The sequence below is a fragment of the Periplaneta americana genome, chromosome 7, assembly GCF_040183065.1.
Source record: "Periplaneta americana isolate PAMFEO1 chromosome 7, P.americana_PAMFEO1_priV1, whole genome shotgun sequence".
NCBI lineage: Eukaryota > Metazoa > Arthropoda > Insecta > Blattodea > Blattidae > Periplaneta > Periplaneta americana.
The window spans coordinates 97,742,977-97,762,024 of NC_091123.1; positions in this window are offsets into that span (position 1 = coordinate 97,742,977).

Sequence of the window (19,048 nt, forward strand, 5' to 3'; positions counted from 1 at the left end):
GCTACAACTTCAGCCAAATTTCCTACGATCCCCAGCAGGTAAGCATAATTAATAAATACAATACAATACAAAGGTACAGTACGATTATTTAGTCCTGACAGTCCCCGGCGATGTGCGCCTGGGTCAGGAAAGTCAGTTTAGTTTCGCCAAAGGGTGTTTGGGTTAGTCTCTCGCTTGCCGTCGGAGCGATCGGATGTCATGCGTGCGGTAGAGCGGTATGTTTCTAGTACAATTAGGCTGCACTGCATTCCTTTACCGACCGCTCGTCTTTATTTCTACTCCGGAGCTCTCCCACTACTCCTATTACTTCCCCTCTTTCGCGTCGCTGAGCTGTCAGGACTAAATGATCGGTTTGTATATGCTTAGACCTACATCCGCACTCATTGTGTGTCTCATATCTTATGTTATCTTAAACAATGGCTGTTCACTATGCTGACCACATGACCTTGTTTGATAGCTCTCCTAAAGCGAAAATGAGACATTGAAAACCTCATAATTATTTACTTTATGTGATAATGACTGAAACGGTGATGATTATGAAAAGTCATACGACATTCTTGTCTTTTTCTATCATCATCATTAGAACTTAATTTAACTGAAAGTATATTTGACATATACTTTAGTTCAGTACAATTTTTCTTTCCTTTCATATCAAAAAATAAGCTCGTCACATTATATTAAGTTACGAACATTCATGTAAGCTCAAATATTTACGAAAATTTGTTGAATCAAAATATTATTGTTGTTTCCTGGTGCAATAGAATTTTGTGTAAACTTTAACATAAAAGTAGTAAATAAGCAACATAGAAATAAATAACAAGATAATTTTTATAATTTTTTTAAGGAAGCAGGAAACTAAATATCGTCGCTTAAGAACCAATACCGCGTAACTGACAAAATGTAAATTTTACAGGAGAAGGAAAAAACTGAATAAAAACCATAAAAATAACGGAATAGTCTTGAAAAGTGGTGTATGGCTATGAAATAGCTTAACTAATTTATAACTAAGTGAAAATGGATGAACATGGCTGTAGACATTTGGCCATGACACTTACGCGGTATTGGAACTCTGCCGTTGACTACATTTTACGCGTTATTGTGAGACAACTTTAGCAACTTCAAGATACATGTTGACAAGCGTTTTCTTTGCGTGAAAACTGCCTTCTGGAAATATTATTCGTGCTCTTGTATATGTCAATGCGTTATCTGAATTGTTCTCCTACCGTCTGACTTGAGGTCAAGGTCGGTAGGCTGTAGCTTGAATCAGCACTAGATTACGTTCCAGACAATGATTGCTGCATTCTTAGTCAATCAAATGCTGAAACTATGGGAAAGGAAAACGAAGACACAGTTCATTGTTTATTGTTATAATAATAATAATAATAATAATAATAATAATAATAATAATTATTATTATTATTATTATTATTATTATTATTATTATTGACATTGGACTTGACTGACTTGCGAATTATGAAAAGAAAATCATATAAAAATATAATAATGATAACTTTTCAGGCACAATATTCGTTAAACACAATAAATAATTATAGGGCTACGCTGAAATCACAAAAAGTAATCCTTGAGTAACCCTAGTGTGGAATACTATCATAAAAGCTATGGCACTATCGGTTCTACATACAGTAATGTGACGGTAATTTAGACAGGCTACTGATGCTTTTTTTTCTGTGCTTTTGCACGAGAACATGGCTTCTTTTTACTGAAGGGACGCCATCAGTACTATTAGCTAACCAATATCGCACAGTTCATTCTTTAATTCCCAATGTACACAGAAACATCATTTTACAAACCTGAATTTTTTTCTCATCAACTTCTAGATTGTAGACAAATGTTCTCTTTCTTCTAGATTTAGAATTTGTACTGCCAGGTCTTTTAGTAGGAGTGAAATTCACAAGATTTGATACGTGAACGGTCCTCTGTTCCCAAGTCATAGTTTTCCAGAATGCCTGAAAGATGTCTTCTCTCATTAGAAATTAAATTACAGCCCTTACTTTCGAATTTTGGCACATTTTATAACTACACTCTGGCCCCAAATTCCTTGCATCTCTTTCCGTATCATGTGTCACTTTGCCATCTTTCGACCTCTTGTAGCTAAGATAAGCTTCCTCTTCCATTCCAAGTTTTCTATTTTTCATTTTCTTCCACATAACCTTGTGTGGCTTTGAACTTATTTTTCTCTTTTCTGTCACATTTCCATGAAACGCTTGAAGATTCTTCTCTTTACCTTTTTCTGACGAATGTAAAGATGTAGAATAAGTAGCACTCACAAATTCTTCGGGGTCGTCTACATCAGAAGACTCATCCGAAATTTAGTGTAGATCCTTCATTGACGAGGTATTGTCTTCAGTTTCTGTCCTATCCTATTTCTAGCGGTATTATTTTAATAGTGTTGCTTTAAATTATACCAGACTGCATAATGTGATCATAACCTTACCGGTAACACTGGACGGACAATGCCTGATCTGCAGCAACCCATTTTCAGAAGGACGGTTTTCTTTTGCATTTGAATTATCAGGCAGTACACCTACGAATAAGATGAGATTACTAGTGTTTATAAATGTGATATAAATTGATTAAAAAACATGTGTAGTAAATATTATCATCAATTTAGATCTTCCTCCTACCGGAGGAAATGGAAGGAACCAAGCTTAGGACCACTGAATGTAGCGCAAATTATTTTAGCGGCCCATTCATGATTATTTATATTAGGCTACTTAAATTAAGTTTGCTGTTATGATTCCGTAACTGAAGAAAAATAAATCTTTAATAACTGTGATACTTCTTATGCCACACCTTTGTTAATGCTCAAAGAAGTTTCTCCCGTCTTGACTGCAGAACATAGCACAGATAGGATTTCATTCTCGCTAAACTGACCTTCGTCTGATTCATTGTCCATTTCTTTTCTTGTATCTGTAGGCCTATATAACAAAATATTAAATGTACTATATTTCAGTGAATGAACTTGCAATAAGATTCTGCGGGAATTCAGCTCAATTAACATTCAATTGACATTAGTGAAATAATTCTACTACTAGGTTCAAAAAGTTCCCGGAATTTTACTACCATTTTTCGTATTAATATATAACAAGGGATATTATACATTTGTTTTGTTGGTAACATTCATGATGTCATTTCCTTAAAGTTTGTTGATAATGGCAATTATTGGTTTTGAGTTGTAGGCATTTGTTTATCATAGTGTTTTGTTTGTTCGTCGCATTTTGTAATTATGTCCACAGAGCAAAGTACAGCACAGTGTTTTGCTGGGGACATGATCAGTATGGCTGATGAAGATGGTGATTTCTTAAACAAAATGAAACTGGTGCTACTTGTACGACCCAGTCCCTAAACGACAGTCATCTGAGTGGAAATCGAAAACATCTCCTCGGAAGCAAAAATTTCCTAGGGACACTTCCAAAGGCAAAGTTATTTTAAATGTTATGTTTTATTTAACGACGCTCGCAACTGCAGAGGTTATATCAGCATCGCCGGATGTGCCGGAATTTTGTCACGCAGGAGTTCTTTCATATGCCAGTAAATCTACTGACATGAGCCTGTCGCATTTAAGTACACTTAAAGCAAAGTTATTTTGGAAGTTTTCTTCGACTCTCAGGGTCTCATGCACCATGAGTTCATTCCAGAAGGTCGTACTGTAACGAAAGAATTGTACGTAGAAACCCTCCGTCGCCTCTGGGACGCAGTGAGAAGGAAACGTCCAGAAAAGTGGGTAGAAAACAACTGGTTCCTTATGCATGACAATGCACCTGCTCATCGCGCAATTATTGTAAAGAATTTTCTTGCCAGGCACAACATAACTGCTTTGGATCACTCACCATACTCTCCTGATCTCTCACCACCTGATTACTTTCTGTTTCCCCGTCTGAAAAGTCATCTGAAAGGACGGAGATTCAATGCTGAAGAGGTTATCGCAAACGCGACGAGAGCACTAAGACGGGTTTCACAAAATGGCTTCCAGGAACTCTACACGCGTTGGCAAAAGTGTGTTGTTGCGGAAGGCAACTATTTTGAAGGGAATGCTGTAGAATAGTGTTTAAGGTACGTTGTTTCTATGATGCTAGCAAATTCCGGGAACTTTTTGAACCTAGTATGTATTATATTTATCTTTTAAATAATTGAAACTGAATATTTCTTTAATCTTCTCAGAATATTACACACTGTTGATACAATTTTACAAGGCAGTAACGAGAACCAGCTTCCGTACTGACGTCGCGCAGGGAGTAGACATAACAGCCTATCTGTTGTCAGATACGCGGTATTTCCTACAGACTTCTCGTGACTTCAGATACGCGGTATTGTACCCCCCTCCTTCGCACGCAGGCCATTCATGCAATCAAATTCCCGCGCTTGTCAATGCATGCAGATGACAGTGGAGGTACCATCTGTGCAAAAAAACAGTTTTGACCAAAAATGTCAGTTACGCGGTATTGGTTCTTAAGCGACGATATATTAATTATCAGATTATGTCTTTTCTCAATTGGTTAGATCATAATAGAGTAAATAGGTGCTCGGATATATGCCGCATGAGAAAATCTTCTGCCAAATGTGATTCGACTAGAGCAGATACAGGTTCAAATATGTGATTCAGAACTAAATTAACCCTAGCACTACTAAGCTTCGATCTGTCACGTGGATGGCTAAGGGGGGCAAAAATTGCCCGCGCTTTGTTTTGATTTTTTAATAGACTAAGAATTACTTTACTATGTTACTACACGATTTTCTATATCAGGAACATTAAAAAAAGACACACATATAAGTATTTATGAAAATAGTCTTATAAAAACGTATATTTCTCACATAGGCTAATGCTTTGGATATTTAAACTTCAGACTTTTCTGTACTAAGTAATGAACAAAACATTATTTTAATATTTAGCCTACTACACAATTGTCTATATCAGGAACATTCTAAAAGACACATACAGTATGAGTTTTTGAAAATAGTCTTATAAAAACGTATATTTCTCATATAGGCTAATGCTTTGACTTTTTAAACTTCAGGCTTTTCTGTAATAAGTAATCAACAAAACTATTGTAGACCACAAATAACAAAACTAAAAATCAAAGTCACAAGTTGCTCAATTGTCAATAGTTTTTTTTTTTTCACTCACTTTCACTTTCATTTTCACAATTGGTGCATATGATTGTGTTTGCAGAATGAGTGGAATAAACATGTTTACAGCACCTGCAGCAAACTATAGACACTTTTGTCATTTTGTCTTTTTCCCTTTTAGAGCTTTTTGTCTTCAAGCAGAGATGACATCTTCCCCGTGAATACGATGCACCAGAAGGAACAACTACACTAGTACTGGGAAGCGTTTTCCCTAGAACACTTTCTATTGCAGAGATGATAGGCTTTTGCAAACCTATAATATTCTTGGCTCTCTCTTCCACAACTGGCCTAACTAGTTGTTGGCCCAACTCTAGCATATAGAGTCTTCTTACATTATGCTTCTTCTTATTCCAGTCGGGGTTGTTTTTCATGAAAATTGTTCCACCATTGAGATATGCAATATCTATCAAGGTAAAAAATATAGATAGTGGCCACCTTCTAGTCCCCCGCTTCACAGAGTGATGTCGCGTCATTTGATCAATGCTGTCTATACCTCCTTTTGTTTCATTATAGTAGAGATTAACATCTGTTTTCTTTTTCTCTGTCGACTCATCCACTTTTCTATCATTATGTTGTGTGGATAGAAGTAGGAGATTCTTAGTGGGCTTGAGTCTGGTGATGTATGAAACCAAGGTAACTGGTGCCTTGCCTGTTTTCGGGTCTGTGAATGAGAATCTAGAGGAATATAGCTCTCGACCCTGCGTCTTCTTTAGCTCTTCCGGTATGTGCTTTCTGTTACTCTTCAATGTCCCCACCAAAGTCAGCTTGTCATCATTGTAAAGTTCCTCCGCTAGCTCGATGGATGTATAATAACGATCCGTTGTTACATTTCTTCCGGTTCCTTCCAGTGGCTTTACTAGGCGTCTAACAACTGCCTTTGCACTCCGTTCCTCGGCGGGTCGCTCGTCCTTTCCTGCATAGACCTCCATTTTCAGAATGTACCGGGTGTGTGCATCCGATAACATCCTAATCAATATGCCATATTTGCCTGGCATGTCTTTCATAAAGACTTTAAATGGACATCTTCCTCGAAAGAGCGAGAGCATTTCGTCGATTGTTAGATGTGCACTAGGTATGTAATATTTTACAAACAATTCGTCAATTTTATAGAAAACTTCAGGAATGGGGCAAAACTTATCTTGCTTTCGTCTTTCAGTTCTTGTTTGCTTATCATCAAATCTAATCAAGGACAGAAGTTCTCCAAATCGAATACGACTCATTGTAGCTGTGTAGATGTTCTTGCCCAGTACTTTTTCCCATAAATCATCAATTGGCAGTTCACTGTCATTATTTGCACCCATGAGTATCAAAATACCAATGAAGGCATATAATTATTCTGTGTTTGTAAGTTTTAGATTCCTAATACTAGCTTCTTCGTTAGTATGATGCACAATAATGTTCACTATTTCAGGAGTTATAAACTTTTTGAAAGATTCTGACGCATTAGAGGTCAAACCTTCATTTGTCAAACCTTCATGGAAACTCACTCTATTCTCTACTGACCTGCGGACTTGCCTTGGAGGTGCAGTAGTATATTCCCTACCACTTCTTGCTATAACAGCGATGTTAGAAGTAGAAGCGTGATGCTGATCAGGGGATGAACTTCGCGAACTTGAGTCACTTTCAATTTCTCTGTGATATTCAGTGTCACTGCCGTATGTCACAACATTATCATCTTCTTCTGGATCACTTGCATCATCTATATTATCTTCATTTACCATAGCTGTCACCTCTTTTTCTGTGAGAAAACTCCGAGATATTTTGACACTGATTATTACGAGACATTTCACACAACTAATTTCCAACTGTTCCAGTTTGAATAACAAGACAGTTATTACTTTAAAAGCAACAATGACAACATAATTTGAATTAAATTTGTATATCCAGTGGTACCAACAATCAAACAATGTATATTAATCTGATTATTGATCAATATTTTCAGACAGAAAAATTGTCACACCCATGTCTAAGGGAGGGCAAAAATTGCCCGCACTATAAATGAAGATGGTAGGCAGATTTAAATAAATCATAAAAATTATAAGTCCATGTCATTATATACTTGAGATATTAATCTACAACTACCTACAATCTTGTTTCTTCAGGACAACAATTACATATTCTACACAAATAAAACAAATAGTGCGGGCAATTTTTGCCCCCCCTTAGCAGTGCTAGGGTTAAGAAAGTGCGACAGTCAGAATGCCCATTTTTGAACTGTTGTACGTAGTGTATAAAAGCATGTTGCGTGAAGTATGTGAGAATAGTTATTCTCTAAAATACTTCAAATTAATATTAAATAAAAACGATTTAATGCTTTTTAAAATGTTGTAAAATATATGTTGACTCTTATATTACATGAATTGCTCTTCGTAAATTCATCCGTTATAAAGTTCGATAATTAAAATCCAATCCATAAGTGAGGCGTTTAGTTGTAAAATCAGATACATCACTAAAACATAATTTTTCAGTATGAAGGAAAAACGTTTTCAAGGAACCAAGGATTTGCAACCAATACTATTCCTTCATGATACAAATCCATGTGATGTATCAGACTTTGGAGCATAACAGTGCTATAGCAATTGTAGAATCGTATGAAGATATAGAGTAAAATATAACATTAACTCATTTTCGAAAAAAAAGTCACGTATCTGATTTAGCAACTACATGCCTCAAGTAAAAGTTAGAGATCTGCAGAATAACGGTTTGTCTGGAATGAACATTCATAATAATCTCTTTAGCTAGAGTTACATCTGCAGTGCTCGGGAAAAGTGACACAAGTCAGTTTCCACAAACCTTTTTTGATAATTTATTGACAACTTACGGAACATCTGCTCGCTTGGAAAAAATACATAAATATTTCTCCCATTACAATAATTCATACAGAAAAAAGTCAAATTGACATAAACCACTGCATATAGGCTATATCACTTCTTTTCGTTGCTAACATTATAGGAATTTATAGTTTCACATAAACAGAAAAAAAAAATTGTTTTAAAATATAAATCTCAAAACAATAATAAGATCGCACTTAGTTCAGGAACATCTGCTTGTTCAATTAAAGAAGGTCAGCTTTACCATAACTCGAAATATTTTCAATGTAATGGAAGTCCAAGACAAGTAGTATGGTACAATTTTGTGCGAATTAAAAATTTAAAAAAAAATTAGCAGATATGTGAAATATTCCTCATTCAATACATTTAATATTCTCGTTTATAGCTGATACATTATAAGTTATTTACATTTCACCACTGCGCCCGAGGTGCATTATTACCCACATGTCTTATCCAGTTTTTCGAAATGTTTTCGACTTCTGGCTACAATATTAGAAGAAAGACTGGTAGACCTCGGTTCAGAACACACCCAGCAAGACAAGGAGAGACGCAAAGGCTATTTTCCGTCTTAGCACTGGACACGACATACTGACAAAGCATCTCCACCGCATCTTGATTATGCAAGCACCAATCTGCACACTGTGTCACCTCAATGAGGATATGGACCGACAACATCTCAATAAGTGTCCAGACCTCACTGCTTATCAGAAATCAATCGTTACTGAGAAGCAAGACAGAAGTTGGCTTTTCTGTATTGGTGTTATTTGTTGTTCAGTTAATGTTCGTTTACATCGAACCCTGAAACTTTAGATAGAAAACTGTGTAGACACATGCATTTATAACTTTCTGAATGAATTACTAGAATTGGATGGAATATTTAGATTTTGTTACAGTTTGAATATTTCATAAAATTGCGAAGTGTACAATTCATTTGTTAGCATATTACGAACCATTAGAATACAAGAAATATTAGAAGAAAGATATTTAGTAGAACGTGTGAATGGTTATATCGTACCTGTTTTCCATATGTATTTATAATTATTTCGTGTAGACTGGAGTTTCAGGACTAGTGAAACAAATCCCTTGCCATTCAGTAAAGTAAAAGTCATGATGTTAGACTTGCATCTAAGACAAGTCGTAACTTCACATTAACCCATTAATGCCCGTAATTCCCTGAATGAGATTTTAGCGTGATATTTCTGTTATGTAGTCCTGGAAGAACCCTAAGCACTATAATTTTATATCATTCATGTACCTTCAACCAAAAGTACCATTCTAGGCTGGCAACTTTAGTTGCCACTGGGCACTTGCGTGTCTGATATTTTGTTATTGTGAAATAAATGCATCTTACTTCGAAAAAAGCTTTTGCTTTATTTAGCACTAACAAAATTACAAACACCACATCACTTTAGACTATTATTTTTCACTCAGTCCATAATTGTTATGTCAAATTTAAGGGAAAAGTCGATTTTATTCAACACCAAATAGTCCTCATGCATCATGAAATGTTTTGAGACATGAATCAGGAAAAATAAAAATACAATCTGCAGTTGTGAAGAGATTATCGAAATAGAATTTTATTCCTTGTGGTAACTGCACATGATCAACCAATCCCAAAACAACATTACTTCCTTGACCAGGCTCTGTTTCAGGAAGGTAAGTTGAACTCCCACAATATGGTTCAGCATGAAAGATAAACCCAGATGGATCAGCAGCAACTCACAATTTGAATCTGACGCGCACAGTCTTTCCCCTTATGAATTGTCATGGTGCTAAACAGTTCATAGGATCATACTTTCATCAATGCTTACATATTTGCCAGACACCTGTTTGAAGGAAGCGTTCAGTATATGGAAGAGTTGTCTCACTTTATAAAGAGAATCAGAACATGTAATCCGTCATTATTTGTTAGGTGAAGGAATCTCAGTAGTTCATCAAATCGGTTGTGTCGCATAGATTCTGACAGTAGTGACACATGAACATCCGAATCGCTTTTCCAATAAAGCCTTCTTGATGGCAGTTTGTGGTACCCAGACAGTAGTAGAATACCGATTAGAATAAAAATCTCTTCCCTTGATATATTCAAATTATGCTTAAGACGCTGGCTGAGCCGCACATCTGTTGGTTTCCATAACTATAAGCTGAAGTAATTCTGTAGAGAAGAAGTGTCTAAGACAGGCTCGCAGAAGTGGGCGCCAATTGTGGCGTTGCGTCACTCATCCGAATACGTCACTCATTCCTTCCTTCCACCCCCACGTCATTGACTCGGTAGAAGAGGGAATTTGTATTCTAGCTGGAAGGTGATCAACGTTGTCTTGAGCTTCATTATACGAGAGGTCTAAATCCTGATCTGTTTCACTTCCTTCTCCTCGAATGGAGAACCGATTGCTATGTTGTTCACCGTTCTTTCTTTGTCTTCCGCAATATCCAGAATTTCGTGAACTGTTAAAGATTTTACCTTTCCTTTTCTTGGAATTTTGTGAAATCCTAAAATAAACATAAATTTTATTCCAAATACTTCATAATGAATGTATAAAATCTCTATACTTACTGTTTTATATATAGCCTTTCTATAAAACGAAAATGCTATAACAGATGAAAATCAGAGGTATTAGTTCCAGATATTACGTAAATAAAAATGTACTACAGCACGGAATCGAACTACGAACTCGCCAGTAGTGAAGGAAAGAATTGCTATAAAAAATTTATATTATGTCAATGTTCGTTTCCAGCGTTAGCAATGGTAAAATTTGGAAGAATTTGTAAAATGGATAAACAAAGAATCGTAAGTGCCATACAAATTCAAACCACTCTAATGAAATTGTGATAACTTGTACATTAAAAATTTGGTTAATATAATAAAATTTCACATATTCTTAATAGATTTATGTAATTTAAATTGTTGTGCAGCAATTGTTAGATATAACTATAATTACATTATTGAAGGAAAGTGTAGCAGTCGAGAATCTTGTGTGTGCACTCCTCATTAATTTCTTCTGTACTAATGACGTAACGACCAGATGAGCTAAAACTCAACACGAACTAGTGGAGGACATCTTAATCTTTATACCAATTATTGTGAACAACGAAAAAAAATCAAATCAGCCATTCAGTAAAGCATTATTGCCTTGGCAACTTTAGTTGCCACTGGGATATAATGGGTTAATAACGGACACACATCCATGCTGTAAGTAAGATTCGATCACGATCTAGCTTCTTTGTAGCTTTAAAACTGCACATTATACATTAATTGATCTTGTATTCCTAAATTTCCATTTTTCTCTAAAATCTACAACGAGTTATCACCATTAGAGCAATTCAAAGATTGTGCTTACTTCTCCTTATTCTTATAAAGATTACGAATTAATTTACATATTTACGAGGGACCTGAATGTTCTATTATTATGGCCAGCATAATATAAGGAAACAGATAAATTACAGTAACATGAATATAAAGGGATTTTTTTAGGGAGATAAATAGATCTTTAAATTTATTATCTATAATCGAATTCGTTCTTTCATCCATAGTTTTCTGCCCAAGGGCAGGCTTTCACTGGAAACCTAGCATTTTCCATTATTTCCTATTCTCTGACTTCCTCATTGTCTCCGCATATGATCCATATAATATTATCTTAATGTCGCCTATAATCTGATATCTGTGCTTGGAGCATCTCGCCGCCAATTAAGGAATCGTTTATCACAGTACACAACGGAAACGTCCGTAGGAATTTTTAAACTGTGTTGATGTATTTTCATTCCCTTCAATACATCCTCACTCAATAAAAATCTTTACATTTTATCACGGCAGCAATGATATACAGCAGCGGTTCCCAACCTTTTTCGACTCGCGAACGAACTGAGTTGGGTGAACCAATGACTTTTAAATATACATACAGTAGGCATGCATAAAATTTAATTCCAAGCAAAAAGGTTTAATAACCTTAAATTAACATAACCCTTAACTGTTAAAACCTATAGTTGCTTTAGTTACTGCTTAAAAGTTACACAACGTATAGGACTAGTTGCAATAATAAATAAAAGTTTTCATTGTAATTACTCACCTCTTCCTTGGAATTCAGTGAGAAGGTTGCGCCTGCTTTCCATGGCACAGCTTTGAAGTCCCGGAACAACAGAAGTTAAATGAAGTCTCAAATCACTTCAGCACAAAGTCAGTTTCTATATTAATTTTTTTAAATAGTCATATGAATAAAACGACTTTTCGCACAAATATGTGGATGAAAAGGATAATAAAGCCGTTATGGCGTTATTCGCTAACACTAGGAACTCCTTTCAACTCAACCAAAAACCAATTAATGACAAAGATTCATAACTTTTCTGTAATTGAAAATCATTGGAAATTTCAAGAATCTGCTCTTTTTTATCTACGCTTAATGTAGATTATAAAATTGTTGACTCTTCGAAGGGATTGCGAATCCGATTGTTATTATTGGACATAGCAGGAAAATATTCTCAGAAGGTTTTTCCAAGTCCCTTCAAATGTTCTTTAACCATATTCTTGGCATTTTCTTCCAAAGAAAGATGATTTTCCACTAGGAAGTCGTGAAGGGTATCAAAGCACTCGGTTTGATTGCTATTGAAACACGTTTCCCAAAAATTAAGTTTTTAATGAATGATTCGATACGCTGTTGCACAATATAAACGTTTATATTTGACCGCTGGAGAGAGAAATTTAAGCTGTTAATTTTTTAGAAAATATCTGCCAAATAAGCTAAAGTCTGAAGCCAGATTTCATCTTCCATGCACTCTGCTTGGTGACAGGCATGGCTGGTGAGATAAACGTAAACTTCGTCTTTAAGCTCATACAGTCTGGAAATAGTTCTACATCGAGATAGCCACCTAACTTCAGTGTGAGACAATAAACACTTAAAAATGCTTCCCATTTCCTCACAAAGCACTCCGAAGATGGGAGAATTTGTAGGGCGAGCCTTAATAAAATTAAATAATTATCCTGAATCGTCCAGCACACATTTCAATCCATCGGGCATGCGTTTAGAAACAAGAGCCTGTCCATGAATGCAACAGTTTGTCCAAGAAGCGTTCGGGGCTACCGATTTCACTTTGGCAAAAAACCCAGCATAACACCCTGTCATAGATTTCGCACCAGCTGAACAAATGCCTACACAGCGAGTCCAGTCTATTGAATTTTCGCGAAAGTATTCGTTGGTTAACTTAAATATTTCTCCTCCCGTAGTTCTCTATTTTAAGAGTTTGCAGAATAGTAGCTCCTCTTCTACAGACTCCCCATTAATATAAGGACGAAAAGTAACAAAATGGCTAAATTGGCAACATCAGTCGATTCTCGTCAAGTTGAATCGCAAAAGAAAGACTGGCACAAACTCCTTCCAAAATTTCATTTTCGACATAATTTGCCATGACCTTAATCCGGCGGTTGATCGTATTGTCGGACAGTGGTACCATATTGACTTCTTTTGTGAAAGATTCTCCAAGCATGCACTGTACTACATCATATGGCCTCACTAAATCTTCAGCTATTGAATGAGGTTTTGCTGTTTTAGCAATTCTGTAGCTAACACGATAAGACGCTTCAAGAGCATTCTCATTGTCACTGTTTGCAGCGGATACAAAAGTAGTTAAGTCATTTTTCCACTCGTTAGCTTTTCGTGTAAAAAAATCAGTAGATTTGTTTACGTGAGTGGGGTGTTTAGTTTCTAAATGGCGTTTAAGTAGAGAAAGTTTCAGACTACTGTTAGCAAGAATGTCGCCACAAACAACACACTGTGGTCAGTTCTTGTCACATGAAAATCCAAACCTAATGTAATTATCGTCGTACTTTCTTTTCTTTAAACACGGTTCAATTTTGTCGGATTGACACACATCACTAGAAGCTGAATGACCTGTTGACACAACACTAACTTGCGATTTTGTAAAACCCTGTTTCCCTTTCAAACTTCACTTTTCAACCAGTTATCCATTTTAATGTGAACGGAAACGATTCTGATACACAACTGACAACTTACTGCATTTACCAGAAGTAAAGAGGAAGTAGGCTATTGTTGAAAATACAAAATTAAATATAAGTTTGTTGAAATTCCTCATTAACATCTAAAAATGAAAGGCCTGTTCGCCATGTAACCGTTCCTTAGTCGGGTCGCGGTACTGTTGTTAGTATTGTTAGAACACAAAGCGAAATCAAATGCATTCTTAACGTTGTTACATAACTGTAAATCAGGCATTCGCAGTTATTCTGGAAATATTGTGATAAATTCCCGAGCATTATAGGGTTAATTTAATATTAATTATTATGACAATGCCGCAGAAATGAAGAAAACAATAATGGGCCTAACCTCGAAACCCGCCATTATGAAAACGTTTTGACGAACCCCTTAAAATATTTTGCGAACCCCCTGCCGATATTGCCTATTCACATCTAATACGCTAAGGCCAAAATTACTCGTAACCGGCCATATAATTATTAATGAACAATGCTTATGTTATACATCCAATTTTTCAATTTGTGATAACTTATTCTGTTTTATATTCTCTGATTATGAAGAATAAAAATAATACGGAATATAAAACACATAAAAAAGTTGAAAAAAAAATAGGCATGTATGAAGTAGTGTAAACACGTACACGGATGCGTATCACGTTTATGTTTTTAAGTATAACGGTTGTAATTGTAATGGTCTATGTTGTCTTTGGTGAAGAGCTGGAGGCGTAGTGATCCCACATCTCTGACATCCCACTATATGATCATTTTATATTTAGGATTAAAAGAGCCCAGAGTATAATATTAGAGTAGCTGCGGCCTTTGAAAAAATTGCTGGTTTTCTAAAATGGCAGTTACTGTAAATATATTTATGTTAGGTTCCTTGTATGATCATTTGTGGCTGAAATCTCTACCCAAATGTTCCTAAATCAGTGTGCTAATTATGAAAAAGACTTGGCCTTATCTCATATTTCGTTGTGGGTAATATGCTGCTTATGCTGGGCAGCAACAACGTATTTGTTTGTCTTTAGTCCTCAATGGCCTTTTAAGTTTGAATGTTGAGTTGCAAGAACGTCTGCTAATATTAATGCTTAAGTAAAGGGTTCATTAACTTACAGGTCTGAATTTCATCCTGCAGGAAGTTAACGCTTCGTTAGCGAATTGTAAAAGCTACCATGTGGGCAGTATGGAATGAAGATACATGCAAATAACAGGAAGAGCATAGTCCTAGGAAGAAAAATACAGAAGATAAACTTGCGAATTCTAAATGATGCAGTAGAGCAAGTGGACAGCTTCAAATGCCTGGGTTGTACTATAAGCAATAACATGATCTTCTACCAGGAAGTCAAAAGGAGGATAAAGGAGGATAGCAATGGCAAAAGAAGCTTCTAATCGAAAAAGCATCTTCTGCGGACCTCTGGAAAAAGTACTAAGGAAGACACTAGTGAAGTGCTTTGTATGGAGTATGGTATTGCATGGGGCAGAAACATGGGCATTTCGACGAAGTGAAGAGAAGTGAATAGAAGCATTTGAAATGTGGATTTTTATTTTAGTAGGTTATTTGACGACGCATTATCAACAGCTTAGGTTATTTAGCATCTGAATGAGATGAAAGTGATAATGCCGATGAACTGAGTCCGGGGTCCAGCATCAAAAGTTACTCAGCATTTGCTCATATTGGGTTGAGGGAAAATCCCGGAAAAAAACTCAACCAGATAACTTGCCCCAACCGGGAATCGAACCCGGGCCACCTGGTTTCTCGGCCAGACGCGCTAACCGTTACTCCACAGGTGTGGATTTGAAATGTGGATATGGAGAAGAATGGAACGTGTGAAGTGAACGGACAGAATAAGAAATGAATCTGTGTTGGAAAGAGTGGATGAAGAAAGAATGATGCTGAAACTGATCAGGAAGATTAAAAGGAATTGGTTCGGTCACTGGCTGAGAAGACACTGCCTACTGAAGGATGTACTACTGGAAGGAATGGTGGACTGGAGAAGAGTTCGAGGCAGAAGAATATGTTAGATGATATACGACATTAAGATATGTAGATCATATGAGGAAACAAAGAGGAAGGCAGAAAATAGGGAAGATTGGAGAAAGCTGGGTTTGCAGTGAAAGACTTGTCCTTAGGCAGAACACTAAATGAATGAATGCCGAGAAAAAAAGCAAAGCTTGCAATCCTTGTTCTTCAAGGTTAGATAGAAAAGAAATTGACACTTGAGCGCAGTAATAAACCGAAATACAGTATATCGTCGTCAGATACGTATGTATGTATGAGGAAATACTATATTTAGAATAGAATAGTATAGATCATTCGTTATCTCGTGAAACCAAATGCATTCGTGCGCCGTAGCTCATAGTAAGAAACTTATGGAGGGGTTACGTTAGCTAGCTATAGCTGCAAGTGGAAGCATAGCTGAGATAGGTGTCACGAGATAACGATTGGCCTATACAGTTAATTTTCTCCCTTATTATTACAGACGGTCAACTACGGACATACAGTACACACATCAGCAAGTTGTGAAACTGGTAACTGTACAGTATGTTCTATAACTTACTGTATTTGTTCCAGGGCGATCGGCTAAACCGGCTGAACTGCTCTAATATGATAGAAATATCCTCTGATTTAGGTTCTGGCTAAAATGTACATATATTATATAAGGCAGTATATCTCACTTTATGATATGTGTCAGGGGAAGAACAATTGTTTGTATACGTCTGAAGTCTGACTAGTATAGCTAGTCGGTGATGTATACAATGGAGGGGGAAAGGAACTGGCCACTCTACCCTATTATCTCCTGGCCTAGTTGCCTCATAAGTGGTGCCTTGTTGGTATCACTTGTGAGGTTCAGACGTGTCTTCGGACAGTTGACTAAACAACAATATGATAAAAACTTACGACAATATGGATTTGTTATGTCATTTGAGACAAGTTAGGACAGGAATGTCAAATCGCCTGCATTACGTACTCATAAAAATCCAACTTTAGTAAGATAAAGTACAATCAACGCAATGCAGGCGTTTTAACATCTCTGGGTTACGCCGCCGAAAAATACGTTTATGAGCATTCTACATATGATTCGATATTTTATTGTCACATCTTTCGCGGAAATCAATATAGTGTTGTAATTATAGCCGGGAACATTCGCTAAAGCGAAATAGGGAGTTAAAGTAATGACTACTGGAACGATGTATAAATCCTTAAATGTCACTTAAGCAATACCTTGTAAAAAATTTATCAAATAAAAATAAATCCGTTACGCGATAGATAACCTATGATTGGCCAAAGCCGACCAGTCGGCTGCTGACCTCACGTCCACATGCCTCAGCATAGATGAATGATCATCCAAACAGAACGGAGATATCTTGTAGTCAGGATGATCATCCTTAACCGGATTTCGCTGTCTGTCGTAGCTGTACAGTGCGGTGAGTGAGCACCTGTTCCATATACTGACTGAAATTTCATGAGAAAATTCCTCTTCAATGAGGATTCGAAGCAGTGCGCATTTCGTAACGCGTGTCCTTAGCACGATGTAGCAGCTTGAGACTTATAATTTAGTACCTTGCTAAATTTAAAGATTCGTTATCTAATGGTTGAGTAGCTTAATTTCATTTCTTGCAACTCTGAATTAGTCTATTTCTCAATCAGTATAACTGACGAGTTTCTCAATCTTAACTGAGAGCGAGAAATATAGCAACCGTCACCATCTACGTGCAAGAAATTCAAGTTGAAGCCTTATTGCAAAATGAGAAGTACCGGTAATATTAACAACATTTCTGTTATTTTTTCTGTCTTTGTCGTGGGTTTTCTTCCCTGCTAATTTTATTTCTCATTGAAATACAGTAGCGTGCAAATTAATCCGAACAACGTAATTACTTATGCAAAAACACTCAAACGGGATAAAAAAAAAGGATCTAAGACATACCTCAGTAATCCATGTGGCCTCCCTTGTTCCTAATAACAGCTCTGACACGATTTGGCATGGATTCCACTAGTTTCCCACAAATATTCTTCATTTCTTCATCGCGAAACCATACACCAATGAGGGCAGAAATCATCTTCTCCTTTGTAGAACAATCCAATTTTTTGCATTCTTCTTTTGCAAATTGATCACAAGTTCTCAATGGGGTTGATGTCGGGTGAGTTGCCTGGCCAGGGGAGTACCCGAATATTCTTCTTGTTGAAGAATTCTGTAGTTTTTCGAGACGTATGTCATGGTGCCAGGTCTTGTTGGAACACACCTCTGCCATCCGGAAATGATTTTTGCAGCTGGGGTACGATTCTGGTTTCCAATGAGTGAATATATTTGTCAGAAATCATCACTCCCTTGATAGGTATTAATGCTCCAGGCCCTTCATGTGTAAAACAACCCCAAAACATTACTTTAGGGGGGTATTTGGGTGCCTGTTGGAGATGAGCTGCTGTTACGTAAGAAACACGGTGGCCGTGGACCTCGAAATGAGACTCATCGGAAAAAAGTACATTCTTCCAATCATTCACTGTCCAGTGTTGATGTAATTTTGCTCACATTAAGCGTTTTTTGCACATAACAGGGGGTTAGCAGTTGCTTGTTAATAGGCTTACGAGCCCTTCGTCCAGCTTTCAAAAGCCTACGCTGCACTGTTGTGACGTGAATATTCGCCCCAGTGGTAGCCATTAACTCGCGGGTTAAGTCGACAGCAGTTAGTCTAGGATTTAATTTACTTTTCCTGACAATTAAACGATCATCTGCAGGTGAAGTCTTCCTTTTCCGGCCACAGTTTCCTTTTTTCTGGGGTGTGATGGATCCAGTCACCCTGTATCGTTTTATGATCGAATTAACAGTAGCCGAACCGATGTGACATTCTGCAGCAATTTGCCTCTGTGTCATAGAAGAATACTCTGCTAATGTTATAATTTTAGACCGTTTTCGTGGAGTTGCATAAATTTGTGAAGACGACAGAATGTACACAGGATTGCAGTATTAAGTCTTCAAACCAACTGAAATGCTTATAAGTACAAAACGACAGGCAAAATGTCACATATTATTAAAAAATAATAACGACAGACCTTCAACAGTGGAATTACACGCACTACAGATGTCAATTAAAGCGG